The sequence below is a fragment of the Ricinus communis genome, chromosome 5 (assembly GCF_019578655.1).
Source record: "Ricinus communis isolate WT05 ecotype wild-type chromosome 5, ASM1957865v1, whole genome shotgun sequence".
Lineage (NCBI taxonomy): Eukaryota > Viridiplantae > Streptophyta > Magnoliopsida > Malpighiales > Euphorbiaceae > Ricinus > Ricinus communis.
This window is the reverse complement of record NC_063260.1, coordinates 26,020,949-26,037,485: the sequence shown is the minus strand read 5'-3', so window position 1 is coordinate 26,037,485 and position 16,537 is coordinate 26,020,949.

Sequence of the window (16,537 nt, the reverse complement as noted above, 5' to 3'; positions counted from 1 at the left end):
ACTTATATCAATCAACTCAGACCCAAAATTGTCATGCCAAGCTATTAAAGAAAGAAGGAAAAAGTCAGAAAACAGAGGTCTCAAAGGCTGTACAAGTTAGGTTACTTGTACAGACTTCTCATCACTGACCATAAGAGAAAAAGGAGCAACATTTCCTGTAAAACAGGAAATGTAACTTCCACCTTAACCCTAATCAGAATTAATCATTGAAGCAACTGTTAGAATAGGAGCATGCAACAGATTTATCATGTATATATATCCATCTTCACTTTGTAAGAACTCAGAATTCTAATACATAGTAAATACACACATTGCTCATATTTTCACATGGTATCAGAGCAGGTTTAACCTGTACTCATCACCTACCAATCTTTCTTTTATTTCTCACCCAGCCATGTCTAAAAATGACAAATTAACCAACATTACACTTAAAGGAAATTCTAACTATTTTGAATGGTCGAAATCAGTGTACATTGGCCTCACCGGCAGAAGAAAGTTGGGGTTCATACTAGAACCAAGCAAAAACCAAAATCAGGAAGGCCAGAGGCTCCAACAGATGAAGAGTTAGAAAAAATGGAGGAGTGGCAAACGACTGACCATTTGGTCATGTCAATGCTTACCAACATCATGGAAACACAAATTTCCCGACTCTGCATTCTAATGGAGTCAACAAAAGCTATCTGGGAAAAATGAAGAGCCTATACGGCCATCAACACAACTTCGCCCACATATTCAGACTTAAACAAGAGTTATCACAAATCACACAGGGAACAAAAAGTTCCTCACAATACGCAACAGAAATACTCACAAGATGGGAAGAGTTGCAGAATTACCTTCCGCTATCAAACGACCCAGATGAGATACAGAGAAGAGCAGAACAAGATCTGGTATACACTTACCTTGGAGGTCTGGACTCAAGCTACGAAGGCTTGAGATTACAGATCCTCCTCGTATCTGAACTCCCTAAAATAGACACTGTAATAGCGAATATTCAGTGCGAGGAAACGAGAAGAAGCACTGTGAACTCCGTCCCTGATATCACAGACAACTAGGCCTACACCACTCGACGAGAACAAGCCCGTCAGAGGGGAGGACCGAGCGCCATCGAGCGATGTGACCACTGCAAAAAGCAGGGTCACCATCGCGATGGCTGCTGGCATCTCTACCCTCAGCTGCGGCCATCTCGGGGGTGGGAAGGCCCTGGAGGCATGAAGAGGGGCGAAAGGAGAGTCGGCGGAAGAAGAGAGGAGAACCCTAGAGGGAAGGGTGTGTTTTTGGGTGCAGGGGCGTTATATGCTGAAAATTATATAATGCCCTGACCCGAGACTCGACTCAACTCTCTAGGTTTTCTACGACCTGACCTTACCCGACCCGACTCTAAATGTCATACAGCGATCCGACTCGAGCACTTGACCCGGCTTCACCATAATATGGACCTGACCCGGATCGGTTATAACCTTGACCGACTACACTCTGGGTCCGCGGCCCAAATGATGTAAATTATGGCCCAACTCCAGGCTCTGATCCAACAACCCAATGGGTTCGGGTCATCTCAACCCGATGGGTCAAGTTCGGTTCAAACCACTTTAAATTTATTACAAAAAATTATAAAATCCTGTCAAAGTGCTTGGATTATTGACTCTGGTGCAACAGATCACATGACTTGGAATTCCCATCATGTGACAGTTGCAAATGGAGTAAAGTTAAAATTCATGGCTATGGCACCACTAATTTATTTAATTCCAACATTAAAAATATTTTATTTCTGCCTGAATTTAAATCTAATCTTTTATCTGTTGACAAGATTACTTGTGATTTAAATTGCAATGTTATATTCTCACCATCTTCAGTCATATTTCAAGATCGAATTTCCGGGAAGACGATTGGTGAAGGAAAACTAGAAAAAGGTCTATACTATCTCCATAATTTTTCCAAGCAATGTTTTGTGTCAACCAACCCTAACCAAGGCATGTTAATACACCAGCGGTTTAGGCATCCCTCCGATAATGTTTTAAACAAATTGTTTTATTACAACTTGAATTTTAGCAATTGTGATGTGTGTAAATTTTCTAAACATACTCGATTACCTTTTTCTTTGTCATCTAGTATGTCTAAAAACGCATTTGATTTAATACACTCGGATGTTTGGGGACCTGCCCATGTTGACTCGTATAATCATTTTAGATATTTTGTTACATTTATTGATGATTATTCTCGCACTACCTGGGTTTATTTACTAAAAGAAAAAAATGAGGTTTTTTCTCGTTTTCAAAATTTTTTTAATTTCATCCAAAATCAGTATAATACCAATTTAAAAATTTTCCACTCCGACAATGGCACCAAGTACATCAACCAAAATTTTTCCGCATTTTTATACAAAAAGGCATTGTGCATCAAACCACCTGCGTTAAGACCCCTGAACAAAATGGTATTTCTGAATGTAAAAATCGACATCTTCTCAATGTCGTACGCACTCTTCTTTTTCAAAATAACGTCCCTTCTATTTTTTAGTCGGATGCCCTCTTAATCCTTGCCTATCTCATTAATAGAATACCCACTGCCACTTTAAAAAATCTGAGTCCTCTGGAAGTCCTCAAAGGCAGAAAAATCGAATTAGGGCACTTTAGGGTCTTTGGCTGTGTTTATTACGTTCATATCAAACGTCATCACAAACTTGATAAAAGCTCTGTCAAAATCCTTTTTCTAGGATATTCCTCCACTCAAAAAGGGTATAAATGTTATGATCCCACGACCCATAAAACTTATATCTCTCGAGATGTCACTTTTGTCGAGATTGATCCCTACTACACCGATCAAACCAGTATTGACTTCCCTAATACTCATGAGCCATGCACGTCATTATTTCCGCCTAACTCTGATTTCTCTCTTAGCAGCCCTGAACATGATTATCCCCTCTAGGAGGAGTCATCTCCAGTCTCAAGGCCAATTCCTTCAGGGGGAGAAGATACAACACTTGAAGAACAACCTCGACCTCAAGAAGAAGCAATCGCCTTGAGAAGATCTACTCGTCAAACTAGACTCCCTATAAAATTTAGAGACTATGTGTCTCATAAGGTAACATATCCAATCCAGAAATTTATTTCCTATAATGCCTTATCAAACCAATACCGCAACTACTTAAGCTAGATCTCAAACCATTCTGAACCCACAAACTTCTATGAAGCCAATACCAACCCCAAATGGTGTAAGGCTATGAAAGAAGAGCTTCAAGCCCTAGAAAAAAATGATACATGGAGTATCGTATCTCTCCTACCAAATAAAAAACTTGTAGTATGCAAGTGGATATACAAAATCAAGTATAACAGTGATGGAACCATTGAGAGATACAAGGCCAGACTAGTAGCCAGAGGCTTCACTCAAACTTATGGAGTTGACTACCGAGAGACTTTTGCTCCTGTTGCAAAGATGAATACTGTCAGAATTCTCCTTTCAATAGCAACCAATCAGGGATGGAACCTATTCCAAATGGATGTCAGGAACGCATTTCTACAAGAAAACTTGGAAGAAAGAAGTCTACATGACTCTACCTCCTGGGTATGAATCAACCTCTGACATTTCCTTGGTATGTAAGTTAAAAAAGGCAATCTATGGTCTGAAACAATCCCCGAGAGTATAATATGTCAAACTCAGCCACTTTCTATTAAATATTAATTTCAATAAATGTGAATCTGATTCTTCTATATTTGTCAAACACACTCACATACACACTATTATCATTCTAGTATATGTTGATGATATTATAATAACAGGAAACGATGATCAAGGGATAGAGGATGTCAACCAAAGTCTAAAAAGGGAATTTGACATCAAAGACCTGGGTCAGCTCTCATATTTTTTAGGCATAGAAATGGCAAAGTCAAACAAGGGTCTATTCCTATCTCTAAGAAAACATACCATTGATCTATTAAATGAAACTGGAAAACTAGGAGCTAAACCTGTCAACACTCCGATGGAGACTAAAATCAAACTTAATCTAGAAGATGGAGAACCATTAGTCAGCATAGGGCATTATCAGCGCTTGGTAGGAAAACTGATCTATTTAACTGTCACTAGGCCTGACATTTCATTTGCAGTAAGTATGGTAAGCTAGTTTATGCATGCCCTTCGCACCAGTCACCTAGAAGCTATAGACAGGATTCTTATATACCTCAAGGGAACCCCAGGGCAAGGAATCTGGATGAAGAAAAATAATTCTAATATTATAATTGGTTTCTCTGATGCAGATTGGGCTGGAAGCTGTGACAGAAAGTCAACCATTGGTTTTTGTGTCTTCGTAGGAGGAAACTTGGTAACATGGAAAAGCAAAAAGCAAAGTGTAATTGCAAGATCAAGCGCCAAAGCCGAATACCGTGCAATGACATCTACAGCTAGCGAACTCAATTGGATCAAGCTAGTCCTCCAAGATATGAAAATTGAAAGTAAGGGGCCTATGAAAATGTATTGTGATAACCAAGCTGCTCACCACATCGCATCGAACCCAGTGTTCCACGAACGAACCAAACACATTGAAGTTGATTGCCATTTCATTAGGGAAAAAGTACAAAAGGGAGAAATTGAGACGCCTTATGTCAGAAGTCAAGATCAACTAGCAGACATATTTACAAAAGCTCTTGACAAACAAAATCATCATGGGGGGGGGGGGGGGGGGAAGTGTTGAAGAAAGAAGGAAAGCTAAGTTGCTTGTACAGACTTCTCATCACTGACCATAAGGGAAAAAGGAGCAACCTTTCCTGCAAAAGCAGGAAAGGTTACTTCCACCTTAACCCTAATTAGAATTAACCGTTAAAGCAACCGTTAGAATAGGAGCATGCAACAGAATTCATCATGTATATATATTCATTTTCACTTTATAAAGAACTCAGAATTCTAATACATAGTAAATACACACATTGCTCATATTTTCACACAAGTAGTAAAAGTAGCATCCAAACTATGATCAAGAGCTGTCTTAATTCTAACATTTTTAGCATCCCTAAGTTTCTGCACTTGTTCACAATCTGTACCAAAGGTTGATACTCTACTTTCACAACAACTAAATCTGTTTCAATTAATTAACATATTATAAGCCAACTTAAATTCTTCCATTATTTCTTTCATCAAAGCAGTTCAAAAAGTTGGTCGTGTGGGGTTGCAGTTCGACAATTTGAAAATTTCGTCCGTATATTGTTGCTCTTTTGCAATGTTAGTGAAGATATTATATAATTTTTTCATTTTGGCAAAGATGGAGTCAGGGGTGTTGTTTGATTTGGCTACTTTGGCTAAGGCAGCCGCTGACATTCTAGCACCGATTGTGCCGTTGTCCAAGGAGCAGCGTTTGATGGCGGTGGGTAAGATTGACAGAAAGGAAAGTGCCACAGCTTTTGATATTTCAAGGCCATTTAGTTTCCAAAAAAAACTGGTTGCTGTTATCTTGAAAACCCGAGCCTAACGCCCACATTAAGAAGAAGAAAATGATGATGGTGAATGAAGGAATATGAAAAATTACATACATTTTTTTGGTCATTTTAAAAACTATACAGTGTTCGGATATATGTATATTATTTCGGTGCATTATTGTGTCATACTATAAAAGTAAAAATTTTGTCAGAAAGTAAATTTGAGAAGATTGAAAATTTCAGTATTTATTTTACAATTTTAAAAAAATTAGATAAAAATATTAAATTTTGTAAAGTTTAAAAATTATTTTGTAATTAAGCTTATTTTTAGGAGAAACTGCAGTATAAGAAAAACAAAAAAAGAACATAGTTAAAGAGTTGCATCCTGAAAATCATATGGAAAGACGAACTACTGGATATCTTTGAAAAGTAGTAAGAAGTGAGTAGGAAAGCAATTAATTTGCTTAGAGCTGGAGGCGATGAGAAGAATCTCTGCTCACTGCCTTACCAATGCCATATATAAAAACAGCATCGTCTTGCTCTGCTTTCTGCTATTTTATTTTTCTTTTACGTGCAGTGTTGAGTTTTCTTTGACATGTACTTGCAATCTTTCCTATTCTACTCCCTCCTGTAAGATTTGGGCTTAGGATTCTTTAGGCATACCATGGACCTGTCCATGAAATCAGTGTCATAAAATTTTTATTTTTAATAAAAATAAAATTATTAATTTTTTTGAATTTCAATAATCAATAGAATAAAATATAATATATTACTGAATTTTAAATTTACATTGCATGTAATTATTTAAAAAAAATTATAATTCTATTAATTTTTTTTTTAATTCAACTATTGTGATTAAATTTAATATCATATGGCATTAAATCAATTGCCGAACACCGGATATGCATCTTTAATACAAGTAAGTAGGTTGTCTGTCATAAAAAAAAAACACAGGAATATTGTCTGTAATATGGGACATGTATTATTAGTTCATGAACTAGGAATGCGGTTGGTGTTTGTCCCGTCAACAGAGAAAATGGGCCTTTACTCCAAACTAGAGCTGGATTGCTGGATCCTGGAGGAACGGGCTCTTACATAACCGGAGAATGTGTTTGTTATTAGCGAATTTTAGTTATAATTTGACTTAGATATATTAGATTAAATTTTGATTTTTTCATTTTGAAAACTTTTACCAGGTTAATTGAAATATCTTCCACACAAGCATTTCTCTCTTTTTTCTTTCTTTATCTTTAAAATAAATTCTAACTCTTAGGAATCTGTGTATATATTTATTTTTTGTGCATTTTATATGAGATTTTTTTTCTGTGATTTGACAGAAAAATAAAATTTTAAATTTATTTTAATTTTTAGAAATAATTATTCTTAAAAAATAAAAATACGATGATATTACATATCTTGTTTTGATTTGTATCAATTTATATCTATTTAATATATGGTATATGATATTTTTATAAAATTATTTTTAATGTTTTAAAATTATTCTTAATAAAATAATATTGTAAAATTATTGTATTATACTATAGGTAAAAATTGATATAAATAAAAAGGAGAAGTTTAATATTTTTCTAATTAGAGGGCCTAAGATCAAGAGAGAAAGATAATATATATCTGACTTCAAAGTCGCAACAAGAAAAAGGCAGCTGGGCTAATTAAAGTTGGTGCTAGGTAATCGATTATAAATGCTTTAATCATTACTTAATTAGTGGCAATTAGCGGTTTAGAATGAGCACAGGAATAGAAATTAAAGGCACAGCTTTTCCGAAGACATCTTCTGCATTTAGTATTAACAATAATGCTTGCTCATTGCTTAACTTACTAATCATAATTAATCACAATTAGTGGTGTGTGAACTAGTGTGTCTAAAGCTATATATTAATTAAAATATGGTGTAAACTGATTTTTTTTTTCTTTTAATAGTGTTTTGAAGTTGAGCAGCTCACTCGTCCTAAAGTGTCGGGACATCGAGTTTCAACTTTGAACCCAAACGCTTATCTTCTACAGTGATATCACCTTCTCTTTTTATTATTGACGAACATATTCCAATTCTTATAACATGAATCTTCATTCATGTAGCTTTATGGACCCATGGTCCATAAACACGTATGGGAGGAAGAGTTTTAATATACGTGTTTCATTTAATTGGTAAATGTAACATTTTGTTGCGTTTTGAAACCAGCATATTTTATGTGTCTATATCAATGAGTTTTCACCATCTCAAAATGCTGAGGTTTAACTTTAAATTCTAAAAAAAAAAAAACATACTTTTGTAATTGAAACCACGATCTCTTCAAACATCACTCTGTATTTTATCGGTGCATAAATCCACTTCTATCTCAACTAACGACAATTAATTCAAATTCCTAACTCAGATAACACTATATAATCATCTCTCAAATCAAGAGTTCTTCTATTCATCAAAATTCAACACTTAAAGAAATCTATTTAATAAATTTCTTGAAGCAGTAGCAGAGTTTAAAAATACAATTCTAAAACAGACAAAAGCTGCTAACTGACCTACATTTCATTAAGGATTATGCTGGATAAAGAGAGTGGAGAGTAGCATAGCTTAAAAATACAATTCGACAACAAACAAAGGCTGCTAACCGACTTACATTTCATTAGGGACTACGCCAAATGAAGAAGATGTTGAAATGTTCAATAATGCAACATTTTATGATATTCCAGAACCTTCAAAACCAGCACAAGATCTATCATAAGCAAGAGACGATGAACCACAAGCACTAACTGCTGAAAAACAATTTGCTGAAGATGAAAAAAAATTTGATGAGTATGGTCATTAACTTTTAGAAATTTATTCATTAATCATCTTTGTAATGTTCATTTACTCTGTCATGAATGTTCATTAATCATTTTTGCAATGTTCATCCATTCTGTTATGATAGTTCATTATATAGATATTAAATGTTCATTAACTCTATATTTAATTTTCATTGTTGTTTAATAAAATGTTTATTAACTCTGTGTAAAATATTTTTAAATTTTTTTCATTGATATTCATCTGTATAAAATCTAGAATAAATGAAAAGTTAGAGTTAGAAATGTAGGATGTAAACAAAAGAATGAGACCATTAAGAAAACACAAGCATTTTCCATTCAAGTTAAAGGTCTCATTTTTGCGCAAGATACAATCAGAAATTGACAGAAGTCACAGTAAGGGAGAGCTTAATATCAGAATATGTATTTATAGAGACTGATTAAAAGTAAGATTAATATTTAAGTATTTAATTTTTTAAATTATATATAGAATATCACATCATCTAATTAATTATTTATTTTATATATACTAAAAGTACGTTTATATTTCAAAAATGGCTAGGCTTCCGTGAAGATTTTTCAAAAGCTTGTGCGGAAATGAATAAGTCTTAGTAAACATTCTTGATATATGGAGTGTAAGAATGAATATAGCTGAGAAAAGCATTCCAAGTATGCTTAGAAGACTCTTCTTCTCCATACAACTATATGTGAGTACATCAATAACTAAAATATTCATTAATTAAAAATATTCATTTACTAAATTGCTGTACTTTAATTTTCTCAGGTATAATTGGAGAATCCAATAGAATACATGCTTAAAGATTTGACAAGAGATGCACGTCAAAAAAAACTTTAATGAAATAATTGATTACGAACTAAACTATTTATCAGAAAATACCTTAAAAGATGCAGAACTTGGATAAATTCCTATAAAAAAATATAATTTAATTTATTATAGATCATTTACTTACATACCTAATTTTATAGGTATTCTTTATTGTTGTTCGCGAAAATTATTACTTCCTCATTTACTTCAATTTCATTAAAAATAGAGTGCAACATATAGACAATAGGAGCCTTCCAAAGAAAGTTTCATACTCTAAAAAGTATAGACATTGCCCAAAAATACTGGTAATATACAACATCAATATCACCATGAGGCCAGTGGGGGCCAAAGCAGTGTCGGATTTCGAATCCGGAAGCGCCTACGCGAAGCTTGAGTTGCAGGGAATCCAAAAATGCAAATGCTTTTGCTGGAAACTCGTCGAAAGCCATTGGATCGAGGCCGGAAAGTTTCGGCTCCGACGAGGCTTATGTGACAGCCTAGCCTAAAGAAGCGGTCCGACGAGGGTGCATAGTGGACGCCGGGGTAAGGATAGGATGTCTGGACAAGAAGCGACTTCTGGCAGATTTCTAGAATGGCAACACTCTAAGGTATGAGGGTACATGAATGAATCGAATTACACATCGAAACATAACGGAGAATGGTTGATAACATATATGTAAAGAGTTGGAACTAATCACATAAGGTGCTTTTTGGTTGTTTGGCTGTAAAGTTATAGGAACTTCAAAGTTAAAGGTACTTGGTTCAGAGAACTTTTAGGATGGGTGACTTCTTGAGAAGTTCTTGAATTCACTAAAGAAACAAAATTGTGAGGCTAGTCGGGAGCCAAAGTGGACAATATCTCATGTGATTTGGTTCCAGGTCGTTACAGAAATACATAAGTTTTTTTTTTATATACATATATTTATAGTTAATTCAGAGCGTGATGGGTAAGATTCTTACCGTAGCAGAATATTCTTTCAAGAGTTTTAACGTAACTGCATATCAAAAATTCAAACTCGAAATCTTAGTACATGAATTTAGCAAATAGGACGAGCAATTGTTTAATAACTTTATGTTGATTGAGGAGGCTCCATAGTACATACTAAATTATTGGCAAATGATGTGAATAAAGAAGAGAATACAATAATTTTAAAGTTTAATTAATGACGATTGAGGATGTGACCAGAAAAAGCAAGATCATTATTAAATAGTCTCAATCGCATAAATAGTTTTAGAAAAGAACGATTGTCAAAAAAAGATAAGTTTGTAAACTACAGGTATGATGAATCAAGAATTGAAAGTAAAATTTTAACATTGGATTTCATGTTCATGTATTTCTATATATTTTGCATATTCAACTTTAATTCTTGGACCGACCAAAATTGAGGTATATATATTTAGGATTTAATTAAATCATTATTTAAATTTTAAATGAGATAAAATAGTTGTTAGATAACTAAGTATATTTTACGAGTAAATGTTAAGGTTTGATATATATATATACTCTTTACCGTTTAGAAAAGACTTAATACATTAGTGGCCATGAACTTGACATGAGTTGTTAGTTTATTACCCATTGTTCTTCAACAAAAGCTACTTAAAACCTCTTTAACTTGCCTAAATGGCGAAGAACTTCTAGATTTTTTTTCTTTCTAATTTTATTTCTCATAATTAATCGTATATCTATAAAAAGTATCTAAATAAAATAAAATTTTAATATCATGAAAATTTTGAGATGGCAAATATATCTATATAATTATATATGGTTCGATAGTTGAAAATTAATCAAAAATTCTTTTAATTTTTTTTATCAAACTATTATTTTAATGACACAACGATAATATTACTGCTAAAATACAATTTAAGACGTCATACGCCATGGTTGGAGTCGACGACAGTAGCTCACAGTAACAGTTATCTTTTGCTGTGAATACAACAGCTTGTCGCTATTGCTATATGTCGCCACCATCTCCATTAGCCTCATCGACTAATTCTCTTTCTATCAAGAACATCTGACATTCTAATTCTATACCATTTGTGAGTTTAATAATAAAGAAATAGGATCTAAATATAATTTTTTAATGTGACATTTGGATCCTTTAATCCTATGTTATTTTCAGATCCAGAAAAGATAAATAAAGAAAAAAAATTTAAAAGAAGTGAAAGAAAATAATGAGTTACTTGTTTACGTAAGTAAGAAGAAATGGATCGTATAAATGAAAGAGTGAATGTAACTTATAATTTTAGTAAATTGAAAATAAAGCCAAAATAATTAGTTGTGTTAATTACATGAACGACTAATGTATTAAAAGGTTTTAAAATGTGTTCTAATATATTTTTTATATATATACACACGCATATTAGTTGACTCTTCTATATGCAGGTATCTAAACTCTATATTCATATAAGCTATTGATTATATGTATATATTAATAAATATTTGACATAATTTTTTATAAATCCATAAAATTATTAAATTTCTATCAATAATAAAATTTATTGTTTCAATGGATAAAGAGTTTTTTTAAAGAAAATTTATAAAAAAAAGTCAAACTAGATAATGTTATCAAAATTATGACTTTAAAAGAAATTGCATAACTTATTCTATTTTGTTACTTTAAATACTTTTATATAAATTGAGTCAATCAAACTATTGAATAAATTTAAAATTTTAGATTATTCACGATGTTGAACAAGTTAATCTATAACTCTTTTATTCTTCTCTTATCAAATGATTATATTTTAAATTACTCTATTTTAATAGCTTTTATTATAAATATGATTTCGAGTCATTCTAATGTATCGTAGGTATATAATACTATAAAAATCTATAAATATTGATATTATTTTAATTTTAATAATTTATTAATATAATTAACTACTATATTAGTCAATTATATATAGCATTTAATTATTGATCAATTAAATAGATTATTTATATTTATTAAAATTATTTATCTATTGTTAAAATTTAATTAGAAGTGGTCGATAATTATAAGATTCAATTATAATATTTCTTTTTAATTTATAAGAAGCCCAATGAGATGTGTGCTACACAAGAAGAGAATAACTATCTCCTTAAACTCACCATAAAGATTAAATCTTAACTAGTAAGAAGGTGGGGTTTTGACTCAATACCTCCACCTCTTAAGAGTAATCGTTTTTGCTACTTAAACTAGACCTCATATATTTCAACTATAAAATCTTGATTTATATAAATAATTAAAGATTAATATATAAATTCATTAGCAATCATATTAATAAAAAAATATAAATAAATTATTTAAATAATATTAATTAATAATTCATAATTAAAAATATACTTATAATTACAGGATGCGCCAATAGTATTCTAGCAAAATCCACATTAGTTATATAATATCTTATTAGTTATAAAACATAGTTCATCTATTAATAAAATTAACGATATTATATATAACTCTTTTAATGGTTTTACTCGATATGGAGAGGCGATGACAACCCAAGCAGAGTCCTTCTCTTAAGACATGCCATCATAGCTTTTGGGGATATTAAGAATTAAAATGAAAACAAAATCATACTTTTCCTTTGACTGGGTCCTGCTTATTGTTTAATTAGTACTTAACAACTAAAAGAAAAGGCAAAGTTTCTGCTGACTTTATTCAGGTGACGGTGGAGCCACCTGTAATGTTGCTACACCCCCATGGATCAGAAGCATACTACCATCATCTTCTTCTTTTTCTTTTTTAAATAGAACAATACCACCATATAGTATTGTATTTTTTAAAATGATTGCATAATTAAGGGTTAGGTTTTGAACAAGTGGCAGGCTGCCATGACTTATGAATTATTATAATTCCTAAGAATTAAAGCAAGAATTTGACTCGCAAATTACAATTGAATAAACTTTATCTTAACTAATATGTGGTCTCAGATTGAACCTGGAGATACCCTGACGAACATTATAAAACTAATACGAAACAGAATTACTTTATCTTCATTAACTAATGGAGAAGCACCTAACTTTTAATACTTTTATTACCCAACAAATCCTTTTATAACTTTTCAAACTGCTTAAATAGCCTGATAAGAAACATACATTTAAATTATATATTACTACTCATGTCACAGTTTTATATGTTTATTTATAGTAATAAATAATAAATATGATAATTCATTTAGAAAAAAAAATATTTTATAAGGAATTATATAAGAATAACTTGATTATCTCAGCAGATGGAAGTGCTACATCGATTTTGGATTTTCTCTTATCCATTTATTTGTTATAATTACATTTATTGGACTTGCTTTTTCATAAATACTTTCTTTTGCATACTTTTAGGAGAAAGTCGACTTTTAGCTAGAAGATATATCTTTTTATTTTAAATATTTCATGATATAAACACTACATAAATTAAATTAAAAACAACTTATAGCTAAAATTAATTTTATTTTATTAATATTTTAAATAAGCAAAGTTAATTACAATACTTGTTTACTAACTTGAAAAGAATTTCTTTTCCATGAGATAATAATTCAAATAGTATTTTGCACTTGGTTATGTTTTAATATTAAAATTTTAATAATGTCATTTTAATCATTCAAATTTAATTGTATTTTAATTTACTTATACATGAATAGAATAGCAAATGAAAAAGAATAATTAAAAAAGCCATACACGGTATCAAATTCTTTATTAGCAAAATAATTAAATCATAATCAAAATTAAATTTAAATAATTAAAATAAAAAAATCATATTTATAATTTAATAATCATTTATATCATCACCAATATAACAAAAAAATATTTATAAAAGCAATGGTGGAGAGAATTGAATCTAAGTCCCTCGTACCTCAGTCAAATGTTTAACAGATACTTGCACTAATTGAGTACATCCTCTTAATGGAGCCTGAACCATGACCAAGACTTTATTTTTAGAAGTTCTTCTGAAATTTCATTATGACTTTTTAGATTAAATAGTCGGCTCAAAAGTCTTGCAAATATTTTATACGTGCACAATTTGTTGAGCACTGATAAGATGTTCTTCAATTATTTATTTGAATCATTTATTTTAGTTTGAAAATTTAATAAGTGCCATCAGATTTCGCTATCTTTATTTGGTAATTTTTAATGTTGAAAATTTGGCTTGCTTATTTTTCTTACCTTGAATTGATTACAAGAGCAATTACATTTACCTCCAAGTTTTCTAATTTTTCTTTTTTATTGATTTCACTTGCAGAAATAGCATTAATTTCACAATAGACACCCTATTATTTTACTGTAGCCTTTTTCCTGATGATTTCTGGCATAAGTTTTCTTTTGTTGGAAGGCAAGTCGTCATTTTTAAACTTGTTTCTTGCATCCAAGACACAACACATGACCTTCTTTTCTAAACGAATTTCGTCTACTCATTTCTAACAAAGTGGTCTAGTTTCGTGCTTCTTGTTTAAGAATGCTAAAAGGCTTTCCCTAGTTTCAGGGAAATGTGTAATTACGATCTAACAATTGAGTAATATCTACTGATCTAATAATTTAAATTTAAAATTATATGAGTTATTTGGATCAATTCCAAATATATTTAATATTAATTGAGTCGGATTTGATACCAGCTCATTAAAAAAATGACATATTTCAATATTATTTTATTATTTATATACTAATTGAATTAGATCAAATCGAAATCACAGTTTATTGAGTATATTGCTGAGTTGACCTAAGGCTAAAAAAATTAAGCTCAGATTAAGTCATATTGGAAGTGCAGTACCCATAAAAACTAAGTTGAAGCATCCAAATGATAGTGGCCGTGTTGACAACTGAAACCATCAACTTGATTTTTATTTAAAAGATCATAAAGCTTAATTTCACATTGTTTTTTTAGAAACTTGCTTTTTCTTTTCCTTATTTGTGTTTTTGGACAACCATATGTTATGTACTATCATTTCCAATTCTTTTTTTTTTTTTTTCAAACATGCTAAAATTGCATTAGTATCACCTCTTCTACGTTTTGGCTAAACTGTAAATCTCTCAATTTACATAAATATTTTACTTTTATTTTGATTTATTATGCCCATTATATAAAAGGAAAATGGATCCTTAATATTATATATCTCGAAACCCTCTTAGAGTGGATAACGAGTAGGCATGTAATATTTTGACTTTAAATTTTTTCTTGATTTGGATATCTTAATTTATGATTTTATTGTATAGTCGGATGATATTCTTGTTTAATTTGCATTACAACATGTAAATTAGAAAAATATAACAAGTCTCTTATTACAACTTTTCCATATCAATGAGGTGTCAGCGCGGGCTAAGGGATAAGTTTTGGATTGAAATTCATTGAAGATCATACACTCATTCACGTAAAATACACATTCAAATGTAATTCTAAAGTTGAAAAAGGAAAAATAAATGAATATATATATATATATATATATAATAATTACAATGATTGCAACAAAACTGACCTCATTTTGATATATAATTAGTGGTCGGTTATATAATTAATTCTTTGTCATGCAATAATGATTGTGAATAACCATGCATAGAATTTATTTAAGGAAAAACATAGTCCTTGACCTTTTGGGACCGTAAAAGATACACCTACTTGTAAGAATACAAGCATTAAGATTCCAATTCCATTCGGTATCAACACTTGAACAATTATCAAAATATATATATATATAGTAGCGTATACATCATCTATTTAATTTATTGTACATATTACTCATGGCCAATATATGGTTATCTTCTACTAGAATTGTATAGGGATAATCATACTTATTTTAATATTTCCCTTTTAACTTCAAATCAATTTTGAATATTAACATTCTATTAGAAATATAAAGTGATGTTAGACAACATTAATGGTTATATATGTCGTCTTAAATTTGTTTATATTCTTTCAAGGGTTTTGTCATATTATACTAGTAGGTTTTTATGTTTTCAATAATTAAAATTTCTCTATTTATAAAAATATAATTATTTTTAATAAAAATAATAGTTGACTAATGAAAAGATATGATGAAAGGAGATAATTCTTAATTCCATCAAATAAGAAGAATATTATAATTAATTATTAAAAATAAAATGACCTATTAGTATAATATGATTGCATTCAGGACGTTAAAATAATTAATCCTTTTTTAAAATTACAAATGATAGGAGTTGAAATTTAACTTAAATTGAGATACATGCATATATTAACAGACTAACTCCATTTCCATCTACAATTATAAGTAAGTTTAGAACAAGAAAACTGTGGGTAAACCACAATCATTTATTGGATGAATGACTATTAATGGCAGATATAAGCAAGTGTTTTCAATTCTATCTTGTAAAGGCAAGTGGAAGGTTTATATATATATATATTTATATATGGAAGGAAATTGGGAAGGTTTAATTTTATATTACGAAGCATAAAAATATTCATTATATGTATAGCCGTCAGCCACTTCAAAAGTGTCTTTTATTTCTGAAGGACATATCATAAAATGATTATATGTACATGATTCTTCTTTCATCCACTAATGCAGAAAA